Source organism: Canis aureus, chromosome 19 (genome assembly GCF_053574225.1).
Source record: "Canis aureus isolate CA01 chromosome 19, VMU_Caureus_v.1.0, whole genome shotgun sequence".
In the NCBI taxonomy this organism is placed as follows: Eukaryota; Metazoa; Chordata; class Mammalia; order Carnivora; family Canidae; genus Canis; species Canis aureus.
In genome coordinates this window covers 3,904,982-3,928,868 of record NC_135629.1, presented here as the reverse complement: position 1 = coordinate 3,928,868, position 23,887 = coordinate 3,904,982, and the positions used below count along the sequence as shown (strand labels likewise).

General features: G+C 41.5%; 1 protein-coding gene and 1 non-coding gene across 3 annotated transcripts in view; both read right to left on the bottom strand.

Moving 5' to 3' along the window:
* Positions 1-23,887, bottom strand: part of CNBP (CCHC-type zinc finger nucleic acid binding protein) — a 68,614-nt gene that overhangs the window by 33,752 nt on the left and 10,975 nt on the right. The window lies entirely within an intron of this gene.
* Positions 350-452, bottom strand: LOC144291290 (U6 spliceosomal RNA). The gene has a single exon (XR_013358596.1). It is a non-coding gene; the product is annotated as a U6 spliceosomal RNA (small nuclear RNA).

Sequence of the window (23,887 nt, the reverse complement as noted above, 5' to 3'; positions counted from 1 at the left end):
TCCAAAAGAACTGAAAACAGGGGCTCAAACAGATACTTGTATGCCAATGTCCACTGAGGCATTATTCACAATAGCCACAAGGTGGAAACATGCCAAGTGTCCATCAATACATGAATGGATAAACCAAATGTGATATATACATTCAATGGAAAACTATTCTGCCATAAAAAGGAGCAAACACAGAAAATAACAAGTACTGGCAAGGATGTGGAGAAATTAAAATCCTCATGCTTTGCTGGAGGAAATGTATAAATGATTCAGCTGCTGTGAAAAACAGTTTGGGTTCCTTAAAAAATTAAACATAAAATTACTATATAACCCAAGAGTTCCTCTCCTAGCTATATACCCCAAAGAACTGAAAGCAAGGATTTGCGTGTCATCCTTGCGCAGGGGCCATGCTAATCTTCTCTGTATCGTTCCAATTTTAGTATATGTGCTGCCGAAGCGAGCACTGAAAGCAAGGATTTGAACAGATATTTGTACACCAATATTCACATCAGCATTATTCACAAAAGCTAAAAGGTAAAAATGACCAAACGTCCAAAAATGGATGCGTGTATAAACAATGCATGAATGGATAAATAAATAATCAGGCTTAAAAAATAAAGAATTTCTGGGGCACCTGGCAGGCTCAGTCAGTAGAGCATGCTACTCTCAATCTTAGGGTTGTGAGTTTGAGCCCCATGTTGAGTAGAGAGATGACTTAAAAAAATTTTTTTAATCTTTTTAAAAACCTTTAAAAAATAATAAAATTCTGATATATGCTACAACATGGGTGAGCCATGAAAACATTATGCTAAGTGAAATAAGCCAGTTACACAAGGCCAAATATTATATGATTCCACTTACTTGAGGTCTCTAGAATAGTCAAATTCCTAGGGACAGAAAATAAGATGATGGTTGCCAATGGCTTGGGGAGAGGGAGTGGTAGTTAGTGTTTAATGGAGACAGTATCAGTTTGGGAAGATGAAAACATTCTGGAGAAGGATGGCTGGGATGGTTGTGCAACAATGTGACTGTACTAATGCCACTGAACTGTTTGTTCACTTAAAAATGGTTAAACTGGCAAATTTTATGTTATCTATATATATTTTTTTAAGATTTTATTTATTTATTCATGAGAATACACAAAGAGGAGAGAGAAAAGCAGAGACACAGGCAGAGAGAGAAGCAGGTTCCATGCAGGGAGCCTGATGTGGGACTCGATCCTGGGTCTCCAGGATCAAACCCCCGGCTGCAGGCGGCGCTAAACCGCTGAGCCACTGGGGTTGCCTCATGTTATCTATATTTTACCAAAATAAAGTAAAAGCAAATGAAAACATGACATATTTAAGACATCCCCCCTTATAAAAGGGGAGTGAACTTCTGATACATTCTACAACATGGATGAATCTTATTTTTAAAGATTTTATTTATTTATTTATTTATTTATTTATTTATTTATTTATTTATTTATTTGAGAAAGAGAGGGAGTATGAGCAGGGGGGAGGGGCAGAAAGAGCGGGAAAAGCAGGCTCCATTCATTGAGCAGAGAGCCTGATGTGGGGCTCCATCCCAGAACACTGAGATCATGACCTGAGCTGAAAACAAATTCATAGAAGCAGAAAGTAGATCAGAGGTTACCAAGGGCTAGGAGAAGTGGGGAATGGGGAGTCATTGCTTAATGAGTAGAGTTTCTTTCAGGTGATAGAAGAGTTTGGAACTAAGTAGTGGTGATGGTTGCACAGTACTGTAATTAATGCCATTGAATTGTACACTTAAAAATAATGGAAATGGTCAATTTTATATAGATTTCCCCACCAAAGACTAAGAAACAAAAAACAACAAACAAAACAAAAAATCCTTCAGTGGCTCCACAGCTTTGCAGAACTAAAAATCCACACCTATGGATTTTTGGAGGCAGGACCTCCATTCTGCCTTTCCAAACATTTTTCCCACAAGTCCTTCTACCTCTTCGAAGCTGCTCTTGGCCTATGCCCAAATCCTACTGGCCCAGCTCCACATAGCCTTCTCCAATTCCCAGTCTGAGAGTCTGGCTCCCTCCGGTGAGTAACCGGCCACTCCTGCACCATCTACCACCCCACCCAGACCCCTCCTAGGCCTCAACTCTGAGTCATCTGGGCTCACATATGGCCGTCTGCTCAGCAATTGAATGGACCAAGAGAGAAAGTGGTTCAAGCAGAGGCAGGAGCTGGCCAAGTCCTCAGGGAACAGTGGACTTAAGCAGAAAGGCCACTGGACTTGCCGTCAGGAGATTGATGTTCCAGGTCCACCTCTGCCACCACCTAGAACAGTGACCATAGACAAGCCCCTCTCTGGATCTGCCTTCTCTTTTGCAAAATGAAAGGGCTGGACTGAGATCTCTAAGAATGCTCCTAGTTCCAGGGCCTAGAGACCAAATTTGGGAACACAGTATAGCAAGATAGAAATAACTTTCTTTCCTACAATTTTCAATTGATGATTTTATCCTCATCAGGGCACCTTGGCTATCTCAAAAGGTTTCTTGAGAAATAAATGAAAAAACAAAACAAAACACTGCACAGTTTTGGGGCTGACTTATCCAGTAACTTTAGTGTTCATTATGATATCAGGGTTTTCACAAAAGAAATTATCCAAAGGAGATTTTAGTTATTCTCTCTATGCTTAGCCCACAAACATCAGCCTAAGATGTTGAGCAAAACCTGGATATTAATAATGAATAGCTTAATGTAGAAATCAAAGAAGGCAGTGAAACGGGTTGGCAGTGGAATATTATATGGCATCGACAAGGAACAAAGCAAGACTCCCTGCCACTACACGACAAGTCTCAATCATATACTGTAGGACTCCCCTTTACAAAATGTTTGGATGTGGCTGAAGCTAATTGATGGTGATTCTCCTGATTCCACCACATTCCAGCTTAACACTTAGGTATTTAAAATAAAATATGGAACAACTGGGAAAAATATTTAAGGCAGTTTAACTCATCATTTTCACTTCTGGAAAATGATCTTAATGAAATGTTCAATGATATGCACAAATATTTAGTTGTAAGGATGCTCCCTGAAGGATTGTCATTATGGACTGTGTCTCCCCCAAATTCCTATGCTGAAACCATAATCCCCGATGTGATAGTGTTTGGAGGGGAGGCCTTTAGGAGGTATTAGCTCATGAGGATGGAGATTTCATGAATGGGATCAGTGCCCTTATAAAAAGGGGCTAGAGAGCTAGCTTACTCCTTTTCCACTGTGTGAGGACTCAATGAGCAGATGGCCATCAGCAAACCAGGAAGGGGGCTCTCACCAGAGATCACATCTGCCAGTACTTTGATCTCGGATTCCCAGCTTCCAGAACTGTAAGAAATAAATGCTTGTTGTTTAAGCCCCCCAGTCTATGATAATTTGTTATAACAACCAAATGGAATAAGATAATTATTTATAATACTGAAAAAGAAGAAACCTAAATGTCTAAAGATTACAAATTGGTTTTATATATATTATATAGATAGATATGATAGTGTATGTATAAATAAACATACACCAGTAAAAAAAAAAAAACAAAACCATACACCAGTATACATATGCCACCATAATCAGTCTATCAATATATATGCCAGATATATATCATATGTATATGTAATTAAATAACATGTAAATATATTTATATTCTACCTACATATATTTACTTATGTTAGTGTATCAATACAATGAAATGCTATATAGCCATTTAAAATCTAATTATATATGGGACAGCCCCGGTGGCGCAGCAGTTTAGCGCCGCCTGCAGCCCAGGGTGTGATCCTGGAGACCCTGGATCAAGTCCCACATCAGGCTCTCTGGATGGAGCCTGCTTCTCCCTCTGCCTGTGTCTCTGCCTCTCATTCTCTCTGTGTGTCTCTATGAATAAATCAATAAAATCTTTAAAAAAATAAAATAAAATCTAATTATATATATATGTAAACATATATATATAGCCATTAAAATTAAAGAACTGTATTTAATAACTTAATAGTAACTAACATACACTGGACCTTAATTAAGTGCTCCACATATATTCTCTCATTTAATCTTTTTTTTTTTTTTTTAATTTTTTATTTATTTATGATAGTCACAGAGAGAGAGAGAGAGGCAGAGACACAGGCAGAGGGAGAAGCAGGCTCCATGCACCGGGAGCCCGACGTGGGATTCGATCCCGGGTCTCCAGGATCGCGCCCTGGGCCAAAGGCAGGCGCTAAACCGCTGCGCCACCCAGGGATCCCACATTTAATCTTTTTTTTTAAAGATTGTATTTATTTATTCCTGAGAGACACAGAGAGAGAGGCAGAGACATAGGCAGAGGGAGAAGCAGGCTCCCTGCAGGGAACCTGATGCAGGACTTGATCCCAGGACCCTGGGACCATAATCTGAGCCAAAGGCAGGCACTCAACCACTGAGCCACCCAGGTGCCCCTCTCATTTAATCTTTATAATGTAACTCCCTATGATAAAATACTCATATTTTTTATTTTTATATCTGAGAGCACTGAAGCATGGGGGTTAAGTAACTTGTTCAAATCACCTAGTTAGGGATCCCTGGGTGGCGCAGTGGTTTAGCACGCCTGCCTTTGGCCCAGGGCGCAATCCTGGAGACCCGGGATCAAATCCCACGTCGGGCTCCCGGTGCATGGAGCCTGCTTCTCCCTCTGCCTATGTCTCTGCCTTTCTCTCTCTCTCTCTGTGACTATCATAAAAAAAAAAAAAAAATCACCTAGTTAATCAGTGGCAAGCCTGGAACATATCCATTAACCTATTTAAGTGAAAAATAAGGTATGTAACTGCTTGTATCGTATTATCTCATTTTTATTGCTGTAGCTTTTATTTTATTTTTTTTCAAAATAAAAGCCTGGGGGCACCTGGGTGGCTCAGTCAGTTAAGTGTCTTCCTTCGGCTCTGCTCATGATCTTGCAATTCTGGGATCAAGCCCTCTGTCAGGCTCCCTGCTCAGGGGGGAGCCTGCTTCTCCCTCTCCTGCTCCCCCTGCTTATGTACTCTTTCTCTCTCTATCAAATAAATAAATAAAATCTTTTTTTAAAATTTCAAAATATGTGTCTGTAGAGATAGGTAAAACATAGCAACATATACATACATACATAACACATGCATAACCTCAACAAAATGTTATCAGTGGTGGGATTATGAAAAATTATGACTTTCTTCTTTGTTTATATGTGTGGAGTGGGTGTGCATATGAACTATAACTCAAAGGCCTAGTTCTGGGCACAGTATCTTATCAATTACCAACATATGGGAGCTGCCCTATTCTAGGGAGGGGGTCAACTTATCATATCAGTATCAACATATTGGGGTTGCCTATTTGCATATTTATAAGACCTAGAGCAGAGACAAATGTGCACTAGTCATACCTAGAAACAACATGCTAGGGTTTGCTCATTTGCATGGAGCCCATCAGATGAGACTATGGGAGGCCATGGGAAATGATTTTCTTGAGGCAATCGATCTCAGAAAGCCATTCCCCACTCCAGAGTTCAAGAGCCTGAGCCTGCAGATCCTATTGGCATTAGTACCATTGCGGGGGCATGACATGCTGTTCACCCACTCTCTGGCTCTTGAATGGTGGAGGGAGTCTGCAGTTGAAAGCTCTGGCCTTCTTTCTGATGGGGAAGCCTTATCTACTGGATCCAGTCCACAGTGAGCAAACGCCTAGCAGCTGTGAGGATGGGGCTCCCGAACACAATATCCACCTAGAAGTTAAGGTACTATATATGGGCTCTGCCCCTACCCCACAGAAATTTGCCTCTGTATGCTGCTGCTTAATAGGAAATTAGGATAGATGAGATACTTTTATATTGGACAATCTTTTGTTATGTTTAAGAATTTTATAATAAAATGGTACCTGGCTGGCTGGCTCAGTAGGTAGAACATGTGACTCTTGATCTTGGGATTATGGGTTCAAGCCCCCTGTTGGGTATAACGCTTACTTTAAGAAAAAGAAAGAACGATTTGGTTTGTCTCAGGGTCGTGAGATTGAGCCCCACATCAGGCTCCACACTCCATATGGAGTCTACTTGAGATTCTCTCCTCCCTCTGCCCTTCTCCCTGCTCATGCTTTCTCTCTCTCTGTCTCTGACTGTGTCTCTCATAAATAAATAAATAAATAAATAAACAAATAAATAAATAAATAAATAAAATATTTTAAAAAGGAATTTTATAATAAATATAAGTAATTTGAAAAGGCTGCCTAAGCTTCCACTTCATTCTATCAAAGCCAGAGGACTCCATTAATTAGCTTCGACAGCTTCGACAAGGTCTGTTTTCTAAGGTTTCTTTAATGAATGAATGAATGGGTAAACTCTTTGCTATGAGTGTTTTTTGATTAAAAAAAAAAAAGTACTGGGATCCCTGGGTGGCGCAGCGGTTTGGCGCCTGCCTTTGGCCCAGGGCGTGATCCTGGAGACCCGGGATCGGGTCCCGCGTCGGGCTCCCGGTGCATGGAGCCTGCTTCTCCCTCTGCCTATGTCTCTGCCTCTCTCTCTCTGTGTGTGTGTGACTATCATAGATAAATAAAAATTAAAAAAAAAAAAAGTACTAAGGTACTTGGTGGCTCAGTAGGTTAAGTGTCTGCCTAGGGCTTAGGTCATGATCCCAGGGTTCTGGGATCAAGCCCTGTGTCAGGCTCCCTGCTCAGTGGGGAGCCTGTTTCTCCCTCTACCTCTGCAGCTCCCCCTGCTTGTGCTCGCACTCTCTCTCTGTCAAACAAATAAATAAAATTATTTTAAAATATATTTACAAAATTTTGAAAAATTAGAAAATATTTTTGAAGCATTTCATTCACGTAACAAATATTTAGGAGCTTACCATGTGCCAGACCACCAAGGGGAAGAATGAGACAAGATTTATAAGACATGGGATGCCTGGGTGGCTTAGTGGTTGAGAATCTGCCTTTGGCTCAGGTAGTGATCCTGGGGTCCTGGGATCAAGTCTCGGATCGGGCTCCCCAAGGGGCACCTGCTTTTCCCTCTGCCTGTGTCTCTGCCTCTCTCTGTATGTCTCTTATGAATAAATAAATAAAATCTTTTCAAAAAAATACAAGTCACGAGTTTACAGTGTGCACATGGAAAAACCCATTTGCCTTTACTCCTCTCCTCCACCACTACCACCAAGGAAGACTCTAGATTCTGTTTGTCTGTGCCTTTGGGGTATGGGCCAAAATAGTGGATGCACAGATCAGTCAGGTAACTTATAGGCAGTCACTCACAGGATTTGAACCCAGGCACACCAGCCCCAAAGCCTATATACACTCCTAACCACTTACTTTGCTTTGCCGTATACACCCCCAATGCCCATACTCCACCTCACTGGCTTGTCAAGTTCTGAAGCCAGAAAACAACCTAGGTGTTCCTGAATAACGGCAGACACTACAGTGGTCAAGATGTATTATTTCAAAATCCAATTTTCCTCTGGAACCCAGGCCCTTCCTTTTCTTTTGTCCCAGCTGTCACTACTGGGCCCTGTCATTAGCATGCACATAATTTAAGGCCCTCCATCAGCTCCATGCTAACCATGGATGGAGTCCAGTTTCTTGCATGGCAAGCAAGGTTCTTGGTGACCCAGCCTCAGCCAACCTTACCAGCTCCATCCTGTCCTCACCTAGATCCCAGCACACTAGATCCTTCACCATGCTCAGCCTGCAAAGGCAGTTGCTGCTCTTCTGACAGATCCAAAGTAGGTAGAGGAACTAGGTTTAGTTAAGGAGACTGACAAAAAGGTCAGACTAAAATACAGTGCAGTAAATGGTAAGACCATCCCGAGAAAGAGAAAGCATTCACTGGGCTGAGAAAAGCAGAAATGGAATGCCAGCATAAAGAGATGTAAAAGGGCTTTTTTAAACTGTGATGTGCTCTGTGCTGTACAAATGTTACTTTATTCACAGACACAGTGTGAAGACCAGGCTTCCGAATCAGAGTCAGGGTTGTGATCCAATCCTGGCTCTACCCACTCAGCTCTGAGCTTGTTTACCAAGCAGTAAAAGGGAAATGAGGGTGGGGAGACACAGGACATTTAAATGAGATATGGGAAAGCCTGGAGCATCAAGTGTCCATTTCTCTTCTACTACAAACCAGATAGCAGTAAGCTCTAGGCACATTTGGGGTTGATGTGTTGTTCCTTGAACCTGTAAGTCTACTATTAGCCCTCTTTTACACTCAACTATGAAATCATTAATGATGTTGTGCTAGTATTTCTTTAGATTATTGAGATATTTTTAAAATTATCTGATATATTCAAAACCTAGGTTATTACTCCTGGGAAATTACTGAAACAAATTAATTGAATAAATAGAAAAGGATATATGCACAAAGATATTTCAATAAAAAATGAAAAATCAAAACAACTTAAGTATCCAAAAGAAGAATAATTTTAATTAATTTATAGATCATTTTGGGGGACCTGGGTTACACAGTTACTTGTCGGACTCTTGGTTTTGGTTCTGGTCATGATCCCGGGGTTGTGGGATCAAGCTCCACACCAGGCTCTGTGCTCAGCTAGGAGTCTGCTTGAGAGTCTCTCTCTCTGCCACTCCCCTTCATGCTCTTTCTCTCTAAGATAGATAAATAAATCTTTTTTAAAAACTATGGATCATCTCTGGATGGGGTATTGACAATTGTGAGGGATCTAACAAATAAGAAATACTTATATCTTAAGGGAAGAAAGATAACACAAAAGCACATATGCATTATGATTATGGAGAATCCAGAAGCTATAAAAGCAAAAATACTTAAACTATTTTATGACAAAAAAAACACTATTGAAAAGTCAGAGGACAAAGAACAGAGCAGGAAAAAACTAATATGTACAACAAAGGTTAATGCCTTAGTATACAGTTTCTACAAATTAAAATCCAGTAGAAAAATGGGTAATAATAAGGACAAACAATTTATAAGGGGAAATCCAAGAAACACAACCTTTGCAGTTAGGGCAATGCACATTCAGGCAGCAACAAGATACTAATATTCATTTGTGACACTGGCAAAAACCAAAAAGGATGAGAACATCCAGTCCTTGTAAAGGTTCAGGGAAAAAGACATTCCTGTTCATTGCTGGTAGGAGTATGACCTACTATAACTTTTTTGGAAAATAATGTGGTATTCCCAAAATTACACTAAGCAGCAAGAAAGGAGAAACTAATGATATGAACAAGATGCATGGATCTCAAAGGCATCATGCCAAGTAAAAAAAGCCAGACATAAGTGTCTACGCATTGATGATTCTGTTTATGTGGAATCCTAGGAAATTGAAACCTGCACAGATAGTGGGAGCAAGGCTCTTCAGTGAGGAGCAGGAGGAGCCTTCTGGAGGTGATGACAAGTTTCATATCTGGATTGTATTGGTGGTTACGTTGATTGATTAATACATTTGTCAAAATTCAGTGAATGAGACTTAAAATGGGTGCATTTTACTATATGCTCATTATATCTCAATAAAGATGGTTTCAAAACTACAAATACAAATATATATGTGTATATATTTGACCTTGTAAGTCCCATTTTGGAGAATCAGGCTGGCAGAAATAAAAGTACCAGTACAGAAAAATGTATGTAAGTGGATGTTTTATTGCACTGTTTTTAAGAGGCAAAAATTGGAAATGATAGGAGTGTTTATCATTAAGAAAATAGATGAATAAATTAAGGTAGATCCTTCCTTTAGACTATTGTGAACCTATTTATTTATTTATCTAGAGAGGGAGAGGGGAGTGACACCAGGAGAGGGAAAGAGAGAATCTTAAGCAGATTCCATGCCCAGCGCAAAGCCTGACTTGGGGCTCAACCTCACAATGCTGAAATCAAGACCTGAGCCAAAAACTAGAGTTGGACGCTGAATGAACTGAACCACCCAGAGGCCCCTATGATGAACCCATTTAAAAGAACAAGTTAAGGGATGCCTTGGTGGCTCAGCAGTTGAGCGTCTTACCTGCCTTTGGCTCAGGGCGTGATCCCAGTCTGGGGATGGAGTCCCACATCAGGCTCCCTGCAGGGAGCCTGCTTCTCCCTCTGCCTAAGTTTCTGCCTCTCTCTATATATATCTCTCATGAATAAATAAAATAAAATCTTTAAAATAAATAAATAGAAGAATAAGTTAAATTGGTGGGGCACCTGGCTGGTTCAGTCTCTGGAGCCTGTGACCCTTGATCCTAGGGTTGTGGGTTTGAGCCCCATGCTGGGCAAAGAGATTACTTAAAAATAAAATCTTTAGAATAAATAAATAAATAAATGAAAGAATAAGTTAAATTGGTATCTACTGACCTGAAGAAATATGCATGTCACTTTTTTTTAAAAAGTGATTTGTCAAGAAATGTGAATAATATCCTATTCTGTTAAAAACCAAAAAGTATTTATTTTATATATTGTTCATATCTGAAAGATAGAAAAATACACATTGAGCACTCTAGGCTGTTAATATTTATTACTTCAGGGGATGGAATTAGAGTAGGGCATATAAAATTATTCTTTCACAAAATTCTTTATTATTCCACTTGTAACAAATAAGCATGAATTGCCTTTTGTAGTTCTTTTAAGTCTTAAAGAAAACTTAAGAATGACAAAGACTATAATAGTAAATATTTTGCAATATAAAATGACAGAATTAAAAAATCAAATTGAATTCATGCTTGGATTACAACTGTAAAAATGAAATATGCATGTGGATAAGGGCTGGTAAGGAGAACTCAAACAGGTTTTTAGAGTTTTTTAGAGTGTGGGAGTATGCATTCTTTTTTTAAACCTGTGAATGCTTGTGGGCAATAACCAAAATAGTTCTATTATGTAAAGTATGCAAAATACGGATGAAGTGAACAAAGTATAGATAGAAATGCAAAAATTAAAATTCTTTAGTAAGGATGGTAGGCCTATGAATACATTTTTTTCAATTTTCCCATTCTTTATGCAATATTATAATATCTTAGGATAAAAAAGTAACTCCTCCCCTCTAAAAACCTAGGTTCAAAAAATAAATAAATAAATAATAAAAATAAATAAAAGGCTAGGTTCTCCTTTTTTTGGAATTAATGACATTAGAACACAAATTTGTATTATGCTATGACTATAGCTTTGTCACAATATACCCCTATATTGTTGAGGGTTTCTAATTTTTATTTCCTTTACTGTTATATCACAAAGAATACAAATCGAGAGTAGAGGGAAAAGGCTTTTTAACTTGTGCTTTTCCAGTTCCCAGAAGCTCAAGCTTCTTTTTCAAGTTATACAAAATCTCTCCTAAATACAAGCTGATTGGGTCATCCCTGAAACACATTAATTTGAGCTGCTGACCTTTGGAAAGCAAATCAGAGACTATATCCAGAAAGAATTGTAATCAGGCTTGGCCACAGTGAGAGGTATTTAGGACAGAGGCTCATGATCAGTTACAACTCAACCCCGGGGGGCTGGTGGGGTCACTGGAACATCTGAAGTGGCTGCACTGTGTAAGGGACACAAGTGGCAAGGATCTAAAACGGGCTAGTTTTCAGGAGAGAGACACAGTCTCTGCCAAGGGAGGGGACTGTGATTAGCCAGCAAATGTTTTTGAAATATATGAACATGGGGTACAATTGAATATAATCCAAGCAGGTCACTTTTCCCTGCAACTTAAATAAAACAAAGTCAATCCTACATTGGATATGGTTCAAATCCACTGGAACAGAGGGCCTCTTACAGGTTGAGAGAGGCTCAGGCCACTTCTAATTTGTTTTTCCAATATGAAGCAATATCACATCAGGTTTAAAAATAGTGGTATATTTTAAATGCTTACTTTAAATGATTAACACTTTCAACACACAAGCATTGCATTTATAATATTGCTATTCTAAAGATGACTACAGAATCTTATATGCATGTATGGAGATACATATATCTCCTTTTTGGAACATATAGGTATTTTTAAAAGTCAGGAAATAGGATGTTTTGTTTTTAAGTAGTATATTAGTTGTCTTTTCAAATGATATGTTCAATATTTGTTTAATTTCTAGAGACCTTTTAAGGCAAAAAAAAAAAAAAACACACCTAAATTTAAAGCAAGAGGGGCACCTGGGTGGCTCTGATGGTTAAGCATCTGCCTTTGGCTCAGGTCATGATCCCAGGATCCTGGGATTGAGCCCTGCATCAGGCTCCTTTCTCAGTGGGGAGTCTGCCTCTCTCTCTCTCTCTCTGCCTCTTCCCTGGCTTGTGCGCACACTTGCTCTCTTTCTTGTTCACTCTCTCTCAAATAAATAAATAAATAAATAAATAAATAAATAAATAATTTTTTTTTAAAAAGCAAGAGATCCAATTGTTCCTTCTAAAAGGTACATATATTATAAAGTTTTTACACATATATGCATAATATTATATCTATGTAACTACTCAGTGTATTCCAGGTGTTCCAGTTTGATAAAGGAAGACAAATTCAAAGTAATATGATAAGTATCTTCTTTTAATCCTGCCAGGGTGTCTCTGACTCATGCACACCCTTATTTGGAGATGAGGCTCTTAGAGAATGCGCAACCTGGCCACCAGCCCATGGCAGGCCCTGCTATGAGACAGCAAGAGCTGCAGGGAGTAGATGAACCTATGGCACAAAATCAAAGGACTCATGTTGGTATCACAGTTCTCCCATTTCTTGTGTTGACTCTGAGCCTATGTCCTCCACAGCAAGATGGAGGCAGTAATAAAATATTCTTTAGAGGGTGGTGGGGAAGAATAACTGAGGTAATACACAGGACGGTCCCTAGAACAGGGCTTAGCACCAGGGTTGCTCAAATGTTTGCTTCCTTGGACTGTCTCTCTCTGCTGGACATGAGGATTACCTTGGATGATGTATGTGAAAACAAATGTTGGTTATAATTAGAAGTGGGTAACAGGGGCTCTGAATCTATGTCAAGACAGCATGTCTGTTTGTGTTGTAGATGGTAGTGGTGGAGGTCTTTGGCTATGCTGCCTCCCAACTCCCAGAAAAAGGATGTTAGCCTCAAATGTTATGATATATTTTAACTTTCTTCTGGGCCCCTCCCCTTTGAGCAGTTGTCAGATTCAGCTAGCTTCTCAGAAGGGTTCTGGAAATACACAAGGCCAAGCTTGTAGGGAAGGAATTACAGGTCACAGGTCCTGACATTCAATAAATACTTCAAGGCTGCATCCAAAAGTCCAGAAGGCACCTGCCTGCTTCCTCTGAACTTACTCTACTCTCTCCAAGCTCTTCGTATTCTTCAGTCACTCTGGCCCTCTTTCTGTCCTTAAAACATGCCAAGTTGAGGTGTACTCCAAGGTGTATTCCTGCCTCCTTCCTTTGCCCTTGTTCCCTCTTTCTAGAACATTCTTCCCCTGATCTCCACATGGCCAGGTCCCTCTCATCATTTAGGTCTCCACAAAGCTACCCGTCCACAGAGGGTCTCTCTTGCCCTCCTTAGCTAAAGTAGCCATCCCTCAACCACTAGTCACTTTTTTACCCTATTGTACTACTTGACTTTCTTCTTAGCACTTATCATCATCTGAGATCGCTTTATTTGCATATGTATTTATTATACGATACCCCACAGAGGCAAGAGCACATCTATCCATACTGAATCCCCAGCACTTCCACACTCAAGAAGTGTTGGGTAAGTGAATGAATGAGCGAAAACCTCTACACTATCTTCACAGCAGAATGAATAGCTTCCTCCTGGGTGACTCATGGCAGTATATTTATTCCTGTATTCGGTGCATATTTTACTTGTGCTGGATTGGTACATTGGTGATCTCCAATGGAACACAGCATCCAGGATTCATGCTCTTTTGTAGTACCTCACATATTAACTCCAGGCTTGACTGTGTGACTTGCTTTTGCCAATAGGACCTTAGAAAGTGTGATGCAAACAGAGGCTTGATAAGTCCTTGAATAATTATTTGTCCTCTTGGGACACTGTGTCTTAAGGTCCCAAGTTACCCTGTAAAGAGTTACCCTGATGAAGAGATCACATAGAGAGACAGATGAGCCTGGCCAGCCCACACTGTTCCAGCCATTCCAGTTGAAGTACTAGAAATGTGAGTGAAGGGACGCCTGGGTGGCTCAGTGGTTGAGTGTCTGCCTTTGGCTCAGGTCATGATCCCGGAGTCCCGGGATTAAATCCCCACATCAAGCTCCCTGCAGGGAGCCTGCTTCTTCCTCTGCCTGTGTCTCTGCGTGTGTGTGTCTCTCTCTCTCTGTGTGTCTCTCATGAATAAATAAATGAAATCTTAAAAAAAAAAAAAAAAAAAAAACGAAATGTGAGTGAAATTGGACGTTTCACCCCAGCAGGTACCAAGTAGTACCAAGTAGAACCACTTAGCTGAGCCCAACTCAGATTGCAGAACCATTTGAGAAATAATAAGTCATTATTTTGTATAAGTTTGGCATGGTTTATTACACAGCAACAGGTAGCTAAAACACCAGCTTACTTTCCACTATAAATGGTTGTGTATGAGTCTATACCCTTCCTCTACTAGACTGTGAGCCCAAGGGAAAGGGATGCAACATAATTATCTTTGCTTTCCTCACTTTGCCTGGCATCCTGCACAAGCTAAGTCAATCTAGGAGTCTTCATTCAAAGATTTGTTGAGCTCCTCTACATGCTAGTCTCCGTGCCGCCTATGTGCAGATAGTTGTGTGTTTGTGTGTATGTGTTTGTCAGTCAGGGATGGAGAAGGTGCAAAAAGAAGTAGTGAAGATTCACTCCCCAAACACTTCACAAGGCTGTTCCTTGAGGTCAGAGATCATACCCAACTCCCAGCACAGCAGCCCAAGTGCAGGAGGTTGAACATAAGCGTTCAGAGACGTCAAAAGAAAGGTCTATGGGGGCCCAGAGAAGGCATGGTTAACTGCCACCCAAGACTTGGGGGAAACTTTACCCACCTCAGGAGCAGCTTTTGAACTGAGCATCAGTGTTCCAGCTGCTGTCTGAAAGTAGGGAAGTTGGCAAGGTGATTGCAGTCATTTGCTCATGTGATCTTTAAAACCACCAAATGTAATAGGCTCATGAAGGATTGCCATAGCTGAGCTACAAGAGTGAGCTTCCTGCAGACCTTCAAAATCACTCTGCCCTCTCCCTGACTCCCAAGGTTTGGGGGCCAAATCTCCCCTTCCCTGTACGCTGGACAGACACACACCCATCCTATCTTCTGGCCCCTTTTCCACAGCCCCAGCTGCTCTTTGGGGGTGGGGCAGGGAGAAAGAAAGGGAAGGAAAATGGGATGGGTCTGCCTCACCTTGAAGTTCATCCATGTCTTTAAAAACCAAACCAAACCCAACCCTACTCTATACTGCCTCCAAACCTAAGCTAAGTATTTCTTTTTCCTCTTTTTAAAAAAAGACTTATTTATTTGGGAGAGAGAAAGAGAGTACACACATGTGAGTGCGGGGGGAGGCACAGAAGAAGAGGGAGAGACAGTCCTTTTTTTAGATTTTATTTATTTATTTGAGAGAGAGAGAGCATGAACAGGAGAAAGAGGTAGAGGGAAAGGGAGAAGCAGACTCCTCACTGAGCAGGAAGCCTGAATCAGGGTTCGATTCCCAGGAGCCTGAGATCATGCCCTGAGCCAAAGCAGATGCTTAACCAACTGAGCCACCCAGGCACTCAAGGGAGAGACAGTCTTAAGCAGACTCTGTGCTGAGCATGGAGCCTAACGTGGTGCTCCATGTCACAACTCTGAGATCACAAACTGAGCTGAAACCAAGAGTCAGATGCTATAACTGACTGCATCACCCAGTGCCCCTCTTTCTTCTCTTTTTTTTCCCTCTTGGATGGAATTAAGTAAGTTCAAAGTGATGACACAATTTATCTGAAGGAGATTAGAAGTAATGATTGGTTATGCGAGAGTAAAAAAATAATTAACTTTACAGTTACAAATAAATACATTAAAATTTTTTAAAGGGGGAGGGAATAGGGATTCTTTTACTCCTAATATTTTTATTACAAAAAAAGTCAAATATACAGAAGAGTTAAAAGATTCAACAATTTTTAAAAAAATTTTTTTTAGATTCAACAATTAATAAGTGGCCACATTGACTCTGTGTACATGTATGTATGTTTTCCTCAAAGATTTGGAGGTAAGTCCAATTCTTCTACATAACCACCATAACATTGTTGTACCTAAGAAAATTAACTATAATCAGAATCTTTGAACAGGGGTTGGAGGAAGGAGATAAGAGCCTTATCTCTATCTCTTATCTGGGAGCATAGGAAAGTCAGCCAGGGTCCTAGGCCAAATGTGAGGGAGCTGGGAAAGAAAAGGTTTTCTGAACCTCAGAGACCTGGAAAAATTTGTGAAGTTGGCATCTGTGGTAGAGGTGCTGGGTGGCTCAGTTGGTTAAGCGTTCAACTCATGATTTCAGCTCAGGTCATGATCATTGGGTTCCACGCTCAGCAGGAAGTCTGCTTGAGATTCTCTTTCCCTTTGCCTTTGTCTCTCCCCCTACTTGTGCTCTCTCTCTACCTCCATCTCTAAAATCAATCAATCTTTAATAAAACCATTTTGTGGGAGCTCTCCGGTCTCTGGATTCAAGCATGTATAATTAACTGCCTGTGTATTAACAAGCCCCAGGCTGACTTCACTGATTGACAGCATGAAAATGACATGAAACACAGAAGTCAGTCCTTGAGAGAAGAAACAAACTGGAGTCACAAGTCATCTTTGCACACATGAGAAAGAAAAAGAAACCATTCAACACAATTTCTGCTGTTAATGAACCCAGGTCTTCCCAGGGGACATCTGGGTGGGGCAATTTGACTGAGGAAGGAAATGAGGCTCCAGGCAGGAGGAAATTCCTTACTGTGTTAAATTAATAAAGAATCTGCTGAACTAATATCTCACTCTTTCCACCTTTGCCAGCTCTGGCTACAAGGGATACTTCCTGCCCTGAAAGATTTTTGGAGAAACTTTACAAGCATCTATGATGGGATGAAGCCTACAATCCTTCCTCCTTCCCCCACCCCAAAAACTCTCTCCACCCCCTACAGACTATTTTTTTTCTTTTTTTTTAAAGATTTATTTATTTATTCATGAGAGACACACACACACACACACACACAGAGAGAGAGAGAGAGAGAGAGGCAGAGACACAGGCAGAGGGAGAAGCAGGCTCCATGCCAGGAGCCTGACGCGAGACTCGATCCCAGGACTCCAGGATTGCACCCTGGGCCAAAGGCAGGTGCCAAACCGCTGAGCCACCCAGGGATCCCTAAAAAAATAAATCTTTTTTTTTTTTTTAAATAAATCTTAAAAAAAAGAATCCTGTCTGTTTAAAATAACTACAGTGGTTTTGATTTTCCTGACTGGAGTCTAGCAGATACACATAGTAATTTTTTTAAGTAACTATGCATTAAAGGATTAATTCAGCAGGCTTGGGGTGCTCAAACCCCAGACAAGCCACAAAGCGGAATGGCTCTTGGTTGGCTCTGGGAGATAACTTACAAACCCTTGGAATATCCTGCCTGATAAGAGTATCTTTCTATACTGCAGACCTTAGGTCACACCAGATAGCTTACACTAACACTCGTGACTTAGAGTGAATGCCTGTTTTAATTTGCCTGAGGCCTTGGCCACACTGTTCCAGTCTGACTTCATTGGGGCTGGGGAGTGTTTGTTGGTGGACACTGAATACCTGTGGTCAGTCATGCGGGCCCTCCTCCATGCCTACACAACTGATTCTCTGTAAAAACCCTAGACACCAAGGCTCAGATGGTTGGCAACATTTGTGTGTATTGTCACAAGTCATCACTGGGAAAATTCAGCTGGCTGTAGGACTCCCCTGGGTGGGGACAACTAAAACCACATACCTGGTCTCTCCTGGACCCTGGCCAATGCACTTTTTCCTTTACTGATTTTTAAGCTTTATTCTTTTGCTGTAATGAACTGTAGCCACAAGTAGAACAGCTTTTCTGAGTTGCATAAAGTCTTCCTAGCAAATCACAAACCTGAGTGTGGTCCTGGGGCCCCCAACATACCAATTACAAAGGAAACTTTTTTTTCACAAACAAAATGTCTAGGGTCCCCAGAATGTAAGTAACATACCTGAACTGATTGCAAGTTCCACCGGATTCTAAAGGCCTCACTCAGGGTGCCTGGGTGGCTCAGTGGTTGAAAATCTGTCTGCCTTTGGCTCAGGTCGTGACCTCGGGGTCCTGGGATCGAGTCCTGCATCGGGCTCCCTGCGGGGAGCCTGCGTCTCCCTCTGCCTGTGTCTCTGCTTCTCTCTGTGTATCTCTCAGGAATATATAGATTAAATCTTAAAAAAATAATAAAACAAAGGCCTCCCCCCTGTTACGATGCTACACTGCCTCTCGTGAGAAATGTGGAAGCAGAAAGACTAGTTGATTGAAAATTTGAAGTAAAGATGCTATTAAGGCCTCTTCTGGCTCCAACAGTTTATAAATCAGTAAGTTAATAAACACCTATTGAACTCTTAGACAAAGCAATTATTTGCTTGCCAGGGAGCTACTGGAGAAGGTTTGTGTAGGCAAGGCAGCTGGAGCTGCTGGGTGAAGGAGGGATGGGCAGGAATGAAACAGGGTGGAAGCTACTGCAGAAGTCCAGGAGAGGTGGGCAGCCGGGACTAGGGGGTGGCAGTGGAGAGGGAGGGACAGAGTAGATTCAAGTGACCATGCAGGAAATGGTCTGTTGGACAACTCAGCTGGGAGCCTTGTTTTCTGCCCTTCTCCCACGCTGGTGGTGTCCTAGGTGACCCCTTTTCAAAAAATGATATTGGCTAATTAAATGATACTGGCATTCTCTTTGCTCCCTTTCCCTTGTCTCACTCACCCATAGCAAATCATGTTGATTCTGCTTCCAAAACATTTCCTAGGTGGGACCCTTTCTCTCTCTCCACGTCCTCCACCTCAGCCCAGCCCAGTACTACCTCTCATCTTTGCATTTGCTGTTCCCTGCCCCCATGCTTGTCTGGCTGGTCCCCTCTCATCCTTTTGGTTTCATCCAAAATATGGGCTTCTTGGGGCACCTGGGTGGCTCAGCCAGTTAAGCATCTGCCTTCAGCTCAGGTCATGATTCCGGGGTCCTGGGATGGAGCCCAGAGTTGAGTCGGGCTCCCTGCTCAGGGAGAAGCCTGCTCCTTCTTCTCCCTCTGTCACTCCCCCTGCTTGTGCTCTCTCTGTCAAATAAATAAATAAATAAATAAATAAATAAATAAATAAATAATAAAATCTTTAAAAAGTATATACGGGCTTCTAAAAAAAGTCTCCCCTGCCCACCCCAGTGAGAGGAGGCCCATGTTCCTGTTCTCTTCTACAACATCCTCTTTTTCTCTTCATTCCCAGGGTTTCTTACTTTAACAAGTAGCATTTGATGAGCCTATTTATTATGTGCCAGATAAATCCTATTTTACATTAATTTTCAAGCTATGGAAACACATTTTAAACTACTGTATCAGCTAGAGTGTGGGCATCAATAGGGCAGAGATCTCATCTGTCCTGTCTATTGCTGATCCCCAAGATCAAGCATATGGCCTGGCCCATAAGAAGAAACTGCACATATTTGCTGAAGAGACAGTGAAGAAGGTAGATGAACTGGATGTGGAGAATGACAGGAAAGAAGATGCCAGGATGATACCAGGTTTCTGGATTATGCAACCGGGTGGTGCCATTAACCAGGCCAGGAGCCATGCAGAGACAGCCAGCAGGTATACTGGAGATGGGGATTGGTTGGATTAGGGAATGTGGCATTGAGAAGTCAGTTATTATGTTGCCCTGGGTCTGGAGCTGTCTTGGGTGGTGGATGGTGGATGTGGATTTAGGAGTGGTCAGCATGCAGGTAGTAAATGGAGTCTAGAGGTAATTGAGATCACCCAAGGAAGTATTCTGAGTGAGATGAGAAGGTCTAGGACAGAGCCTAGCAAAACAGAAGCTAAAAAGTTAAGTGGGAAACCAAGGCAGTGTAACCCCCTCACAGAGGCCAAGGAAAAAGAGAAAGGGGTTCAATGTGGTAGCTACAGGTATTATTGGGCTGGAACATGCTTTTTTTGGTCTGTTTTCTTGGCCTGTACGATACTTTAAAACACTTTGGGGCACCTGGGTGGCTCTGTGGTTGAGCAGCTGCCTTCAGCTCAGGTTGTGATCCTGGGGTCCTGGGATCAAGTCCTGCATTGGGCTCCCCTCAGGGAATCTGCTTCTCCCTCTGTCTATGTCTCTGACTCTGTGTGTCTTTCATGAATAAATAAATACAATCTTTAAAAAATATATTTTAAAACACTTTGACTTAGCTGTTACAATTTAAAAACAAGAGTATTTCCTTTGAAATCTCTATTCCAGGGGTGCCTTGGTGGCACAGTTGGTTGGGCATCTAACTCTTGGTTTTGGCTCAGGTCGTGATTTCGAGGTCATGAGATCAAGCCCTGTGTCAGGCTCTGAGTTCAGTGAGGAATCTACTTGAGATTCTCTCTCCCTCTCTCTCTGCCCCTCCCATTTGTGCTCTCTCTCTCTAAAATAAACAAATCTTTTAAAAAGTTAGAGGCACCTGGGTGGCTCAGTTGGTTGAGGAGCAATGGGCTCCTTGCTCAGCAGGGAACCTGCTTCTCCCTCTCCCTCTGCTTGCTTGTGCATGCTCCTGTTCTCTCTCTCTCTGCCAAATAAATAAACCTTTATTTTTTAAATATTTTATTCACTTATTCATGAGAGACACTGAGAGAGAGAGGCAGAGACATAGGCAGAGGGAGAAGCAGGCTTTCTGTGGGGAGCCTGATGTGAGACTCGATCCCAGGACCTCGGGATCATGTTCTGAGCCAAAGGTAGATGTTCAAACATTGAGCCACCCAGGTGCCCCAATAAATAAATCTTTTTTTTTTTTTTTTTTTTTTTTATGATAGTTACAGAGAGAGAGAGAGAGAGGGAGGCGGAGACACAGGCAGAGGGAGAAGCAGGCTCCATGCACCGGGAGCCCGATGTGGGATTCGATCCTGGGTCTCCGGGATCACGCCCTGGGCCAAAGGCAGGCGCCAAACCGCTGCGCCACCCAGGGATCCCTTTTTTTTTTTTTTAATTTATAATAAATAAATCTTTAAAAAAGAAAAGAAATCTCTATTCCAGTTTCCCTGGAAAAATCACAATATGGGCCATTCTGGGCCTGAACTCCTGTATGCCAAGAGCCAGGTACACTGAGTCACGGCTCCCCCCATTAGCTGAGGTATGTGCTCTCCTCTCTGTCTCAATCTCCACCTATCCTTGTTGTGTCCCTGACACTGGAGGCCTGGCAGATGTCCTTCTCCATCTGTCTTAGTCAGCCTGAGCTGCTATAACAAAATACCATAGACTAGTGGCTTACACAAGAGACATTTATTTCTCATAGTTCTGGAGGCTGAGAAGTCTAAGAGGAAGATGATGGCAGATTCAGTTCCTAGTGGAAGCCTGTTTACTGGCTTATACATGGCCACCTTCTTGCTGGGTCCTTACATGGCCTTTCCTTGGTTCTTATGCATAGAGAGATCTCTCTTTCCTCCCCTTCTTATAGGGCACTGATCCCATCATAAGGGTCCCAGCCTCATGACCTCATCTCAACCTCCTAATACCATCATATTTGGGTTTAAATATTTGGGGTTAAGGCTCCAACATAATGAATCTTGGGAGGGGGAGTACATACAACACTCAGCCTATGACATCATCTTGATTACATTATTACTTTTCTTCTAGTAGAGCTAAAAGAAAGGAGAGGCTTTCTTCAATGTATGTTTCTATTCAGAGTAAGAAAACAAAATATAGACTGAGACAGTCAAGCATTACTTGAAAAATGAGAGGAAGCCTATTTCTTAATGAAATGCCTTCTCTGCCTATGATATTTCTAAGATGGTCCCCAAGGATTCTTGCCTTCTGGTGCTCATGCCCTTGTGTCATCCCCTTCCTTTGAATGTGGGCTGAACCATTACTTGATTCTACTCAGTAGAATCAAGGGGACAAAATGTCACATCGGGCTTCCTGCATGGAGCCTGCTTCTCCCTTTGCCTATATTTCTGTCTTTCTCTCTCTCATGAATAATAATAAAATCTTTAAAAAAAAAAAAGAAGGGGAATCATATAATATTTGTCTTTTTTGTGACTGGCTTACTTCACTTAGCATAATGTCCTCAAGGTTCATCTGTGTTGCATCATATGTCAGTATCTCCTTTCTCTTTAAGGCTGAATCATATTCTATTGTATGTATAGACCACCTTTTGTCTATCCATTCATCCATCAATGGATATTTGGGTTGCTTCCACCTTTTGGCTATTAGAATAATGCTGCTATAAACACTGTGTACAAATATCTCTTCAGGATCCTATTTTCTGTTCTTTTGGATATACACCCAGAAATGGGATTACTGGATCATATGGTAATTATGTTTAATTTTTTCTGGAACCACAATACTGTTTTCTACAGTGGCTGTGTCATTTTATGTTCCCACTAGCAGTGCATAAGGGTTTCAATTCCTCCACATCCTTGCCAATACTTGTTTTTCTGTTTTTTGGTTTTCTGATAGTGGTCAGCCCAACGTGCATGAAGAGGTATCTCACTAAATATGGGTTGTTTTAAGCAGCTAAGTTTGGGGTGATTCTTACATAGCACGAGATAAGTAATATATCACTTCATTTTGTGAGTCCCAAGGAGGGAGTAGTTATTGGTTAAATGCATGTGGCTTAAAGGTTGAACAATAGAACTGAAACAAAAACTCCTGCAGTCATCATAGAATAAAGGCGGAGACCTCAGGCAAAGCAGACTCAAAGGGTGAAGGTGGAGAGGGGGGTTGGCCATAGTATGCAAAGAGGAATAAAGTGAACTTAAGGAGTTGTCTATGTAGGGGCACCTGGGCGGCTCAGTGGTTGAGCGTCTGCCTTTGCCTCAGGGTGTGATCCAGGTCCGGGGACCGAGTCCCACATCAGGCTCCCTGCAAAGAGCCTGCTTCTCCCTCTGCCTATGTCTCTGCCTCTCTCTCTCTCTCTGTGACTATCATAAAATAATAATAATTAAAAAAAGATTTTATTTATTCATTCATGAGAGACCCAGAAAGAGGCAGAGACATAGGCAGAGGGAGAAGCAGGCTCCATGCACCGGGAGCCCGACGTGGGACTCAATCCCGGCTCTCCAGGATCGTGCCCTGGGCCAAAGGCAGGCGCTAAACCGCTGCGCCACCGAGGGATCCCGAATAAATAAAATCTTAAAAAAAAAAAAAAAAAAAAAAAGGAGTTGTCTATGTAATATTTTTAAAAGATTTTACAGATTTATTAATTTGAGAGAAAGAGTAGGGTGAGGAGCAGAGGGAGAGAGACAAACAGAGTCTGCACTGAGCATGGAGCCAGATGCAGGGCTCAATCTCACCACCCTGAGATCATGACCTGAGCCAAAGTCAACAGTCTGACACTTAACCGACTGAGCCACTCAGGGGCTCCAGGAATCATCTACATAATTTTTATGGATTGCCTGTTTTCTTTCCTGAGAAGGTGAGATAAATGGTAGTTGGAAAGAGGGTTTTACTCGCTTTTCCTTTTAAAAATAGGAAAAAAAAATGATCATGTTTAAAACCTATGGCACCTATGTCAAGTGGGACTAGAACCCAACCTGAATGGCTCCTGAGCTTGTAAAATGTTTGCTCAACTGCCCACGTCTGAAGCAAAATAAAAAACAAGACATAAACCAGCAATGTTCTCATGTTTTTTCTTGATGACTATTCTAGGTGGCAAATATCAAATATTTAATTATTTCAAGGATTCTCATTCTTTCTCTCCCATTTTCCTCTTGGTGCCCCTGTTGGCTGGGTACAAATATATGTTTAATCTGTCTCTTGGATAGTCCAGCTCCATGCCCTTCCTCCCTAGCACACCAACTCCTGTTCAAGTCTCTTCCAAGCAAAGCATAATGTATAGTAACTCCCCAATGACATTTTTTTGAAAGAGAAAA